This window comes from Eubalaena glacialis, chromosome 2 (genome assembly GCF_028564815.1).
Source record: "Eubalaena glacialis isolate mEubGla1 chromosome 2, mEubGla1.1.hap2.+ XY, whole genome shotgun sequence".
In the NCBI taxonomy this organism is placed as follows: Eukaryota; Metazoa; Chordata; class Mammalia; order Artiodactyla; family Balaenidae; genus Eubalaena; species Eubalaena glacialis.
The window spans coordinates 37,504,991-37,509,856 of record NC_083717.1 but is presented as its reverse complement, the minus strand read 5'-3'; positions in this window follow the sequence as shown (position 1 = coordinate 37,509,856).

Sequence of the window (4,866 nt, the reverse complement as noted above, 5' to 3'; positions counted from 1 at the left end):
CTTCCAGACCCTGTTTAAGTGTCATCTGCTGTGTGAAGCCTGCTCAGACCTCCCCTGGGCAGGATTAACACTGCTTCATTAGTTCCACTCCTGAATTTTATATGTACTTTTATTTGTCCTTTGGTACATGGAACTTCAATCATGTTCAATTGTCTGAATCAGAAATACAGTATCAAGGCCTGACATAATCTGAAAAGAGAATAATCACTGTAGGAGAAATTCTTGCTTTTATAAAGAAGAGCTAGTTAACCCACTTGAGGCTGTAACTAGTAAAGTTGAACTGAACTGGTGAAGGAATACTGTTGGGGTGGAGTACTTCCTGTGCTGGGCCTGCCTATTCCAGATTTGTCAACATCCTGCCTTCCAGCTCCCACTGTTAAATAGGCTGACCAGAGAAAAATGCATGATACCAGCCTTACCTCTCACCCTGGGGGCCCCAATCGCACCAAGCTTCTTTCAGTTCCACAGAAAGCTTCTGGGCCTTCCCTACCTCTGCTCTTTCTGCCTCGAGCATTTTCCAGCCCTCCCTTCTCCCTTTTCTTAGCCACTCTTTAGGCAATCTTCATTCCCTCCTCCTCTCCAAAGGCCTTCTCTTATCTCTCCAAGATGGGTTAAATTATTCTCCTCAGTAGCCACTCAGCCTCTCATATTTCCCCTATCACAACACTTACTACATTTTATTTTACTTATTTGCCTGGCTTTTCTGCTAAATTGTAGGTTTCACAAGCCAGGGAATATGCCTGTAAAACTAGCCCTAGGTGCAACTGACCCATGGTTGGTGTTTAGTAACTGTTGTTAAGAGGAAAAAAATAAACGAACAAGTGAACAGAAGGAATGAACATTTGGTAGCAGGCATCACATTCCCTGTGATGCATCACATTCCCTGCCTTTTTAGCTTCCCAAGCGATTCTGTGCACCGTGGAGCTAAAAACAAATAAACAAACAAACAAAAAAAGCCATTTCTCAGGGATAGAAAGAAAATCGACTGGGAGAGCTGTACCTGAAACATTTAAAACTTCAAACTGGAGACTCTTAGAATATGAGAGTTTTCATCCACTTCTTCATAATTCAATCCTACCCAATTCAACATGTTTTGAAAGAAAGAAAGAAAAAAAGAAAGAAGAGAAAAATATTTAGACAAAATAAGTTAATTTTTCTTAAGCTTGGGCTGCTTGATACATGGTCCACTGAGCACTTGAAATGGGGCCAGTCTGAACTGAGATGTGTGCTGCAAGTATAAAATACATCCTAGATCTGGAAGACGTAGGATGAAACAAGAAATGTAAACTATTGGCAATATTGGTTAGAAGTTGCAATGATAATACTTTTGATATATTGAGTTAAATAAAATACATTAAATTTAATTTCACCTATTTCTTTTCATTCTTTTTAATATGGCTATTAGATAATTTAAAATTGCATTTGTGGGCATGTAGAGGTTAATTTGCAAGCTGGGTCAGGTGGCTACCTCTTTTCTGCTCAGATCTGCTTTTTCAGTCCTTTCCTGGTCTACTAAATGCCCATGAACCCTGGCATTTTCTCCACTGCCTTTGTTGTGACCTCTGGGGCTGAAACTTTGGTGTGGCAACAGGGTCTGCCCCCTGTGTCCTGACCTTGGGTCCTAGTTGCCCAGTTTGCTCACCAAAGCTCTCAGTTTCTATCCCTGGCCGGAGCCTGTGACCTGACCATAACACTACACAGTTCCCTTTGGACTATGGTTTGGTTTTGGTTTACTCTGTGTTCACTGCACGTGGGAGTTTAGCAAAAAGAAATGAGATCTGTTCTTTAGGCAGATATTTTGAAGTCACCTATCAGAAAACATTCATAGATGAGAATATACCACAAAAGGTCTCAGGTTGATAATTGTAATAAACAATTTGTCAATATGTGCAAACTCTTTTCCCCTCCATTCCCTTGAATTAGGAGATTGATGCTACCATGAAGCAACCATTTGGGTAGAGGGTTGGGTGAATCAATTGACTACCCAATTGTCCTGCGTCTTCAGCTGTAACTTTTTGGACCATGCCAACAAATCCTCTTACTACAGAAAGGTCACCTCAGTTCTCTGGCTTGAATTTTCTCCTACGTAAAGCAAGGCTTTCTCAATAATGCCAACTTCAAAAGTCCATACGTTTACATATGTGAGCGGGAAGGAGAGTAATTCTAAATAAACACAAATCATTAGTACACTCGTCTCTCCCAACTCTTTCTTCCTTCCCTCAGTCCCTCCTCCTGAGTAGTGCCAGCTTTTCTGCTTATCTGTGGTATACGAGTAGACAAGCATTGGTGCTTTAGAGCCATAAGACCTGGTTCACATCCTGACTCTGCCCCATACTAGCAGCATGATTTGGGGCAAGTGACTTCACTTTCTAAGCCTCAGTTTCTTCCTCTATAAATTGGTGATAACGTCGTCTTATGGAAAACAACTGGCTCAGAGGAGCTGTTTATTACCATGTTATGCTTGTATCATACCCCTGCTGGCTTTGGGGAGCCCTATTCCTGCCAGCATGTACAATTGCTGCCTTTGCCTTATTAAAAAATAATAATAATTAGGGAATTCCCCTGCGGTCCAGTGGCTAGGACTCCACGCTTCCACTGCAGGGGGCCGGGGTTCAGTCCCTGGTTGGGGAACTAAGATTTCTGCAAGCTGGGCGGCGCGGCGAATAAATACATAAATACATACACACATAAATAAATAAATTAATTAAATAATTATGTATACAAAGCTTTCCCGACCTTTAGAAAGAAAAATACACCTCACTGACTTAATTACTTTCTTTGGTTAATGTCTTACTTTGCCCTTTCATTTCACAGTCAGTGTTCTTGGAGTGCACTTGCTTTACTGCCCTGCCGTTCTTTCTCTCCTTTCTTCTCTGCCATGTGTCATCTGCTCTGACACTACAGTGACCCTCCAGACCCTACTTCAGTAATGCCCAGTCCACTGGCAAATCCAGCGGTCCCCTATCCGTCCCCATTCTCCCCAACTTCACCACCATTACATTTGGCACTCACCACCCCTTCTTTGGATGCTTCCCTCCTCCTGGAGTTCCCAGGACCACCGGAAGTTACCCAACAAGGCAGATCAGTACCCTTGTAAATTTACCAGCTCCTGGCAGTCTAGTCTGCTTCCTCTAGTTTCTGACCATCCCATTTTTAAATAGTATGGCACAATTTTTTCTTCTCTCTCCTCAGACCTCCCACCAGCCGCCGCTCCTCGCCCCTCCCCCACTGGTGAGATTCCTTCTCGCTTGCCTGTGTTACTTCAGAGCCAGCACCTGCAGCCACGCAACGTTCAGCACCACTCCTCCAGCTCACAAGCGGAAGTGGCTTCCTAGCTAAAGCTGGGCCTTTCACCTTTGCCAGAGAGCCCTCCCCTCCTGCCATCTGGGTACCCTCAGCGGGAAGGAACAGACCATCAGTGATGTGTCTTTAGCCTCTCCCACTCTACTACATCCTCCTTGTGAGCATTTAGGATATCTTTCATCTTAAAAAACAACACAAACAAACAAAAAAACCTTCCTTGCCCTCACTTCCCCTTCTAGTCTTCTCTCTCCTCTATTTTAACAAAAGTTCTTGAAATAAAGCCCATGCCCTCTGCTTCCTCCTCTTGCTCTCCACTCTGGTTTCTGCCTTACAACTCTGCTGAGGGCTCCCTGCATGTTGTGAATTCTAAGTGCTTTATACAGATGTAGGACCCCCTTAATCACGAGGGTGGTGATAGTACTGTCTCTGTAAAACACCTGTGGGATGTAGATGACTTCAGTAAATTAGCCAAGGTCCCAAACCTCTGGCAGGGGTTTGCAATCAGACCGTTGGGCTCAAGAGTCTATGCTCTTGGCCACCATGCCATACCATACTCCACGCCTCAAACTGTTCTCAGCACTCAGCCCAGTGCCTTGCATGTAGCAGGAGATGGATAAACATGTCTGAATGAATGAACACATCCTGGCCCCATGGTTCAGGTTCTTATTCTCTCACTCTTAGAATAACCAACCCAAGAACAAAGGGTTCTTAAAAAGTGCATGGGCTTGGGTTTATGCCTATTTTTCTGACAGAAACATAGTTCTCATGTTTTTCATGGGTGCCTATGTCCCCCCAGAAGTTAATAACTTCTTGATTCATTCATTTTTCTGTCTTCAGTTTCATTTTCCCCAACCTCCTCCGCTTTACATCCTGTACATTGCCATTAGATGACTGGATTGTCAATGTTTTGTTCTAATTCTGTTGCTGGTAAAAACATAAGAACAAATAACCTCCCTCCACCTGAAAAGTCTTGAATGCCTCCCTGGCTGACTGCCTCCAAGATAAAAATCAAACACTTTTGCCTAACGGCCAAGACTTTTGGTAATCAAGCCCTAACACATTTTACCAGTGCTATCTCCCACTTTTACTTGAATCCTCTGTTCCAAACTGAAGTCTTCTTGTAACTTTAAAATTTCTGTTCTAACCCAGCTTGCAGCAATTCATTCAACAATAATGTACTGCGTTCCAGGTCTAAACCAGGCACTATGCCTGGGCCTGAGGATACAAAGATGAATACAACACAGTCCTTACCCTTGGGAAATTATCAGTCTAATCTGGGAGAGAGATGTGACAACAAAATCCTCGAAATATGGGATGGCAAACAATTCATGGGAATTATTCCTGCTTGGAGGTGGGCTGGAGCTGACAGCAAGGAAGACTTTCTAAGTTAAACATGTCTGTATTCTTTACATGTTTCTTTTACAACAAGCATGCATTAATTTTGTAACCAGGAAAAGGGTAATATTCAGTGAAGATTATGGTTAATTTGATTTTGAGCTTCTGAGTTTCAAAGGAGAATAACCATAACTGTAAAAGAATTTGTAAAATTAATGAGGAAAAGAC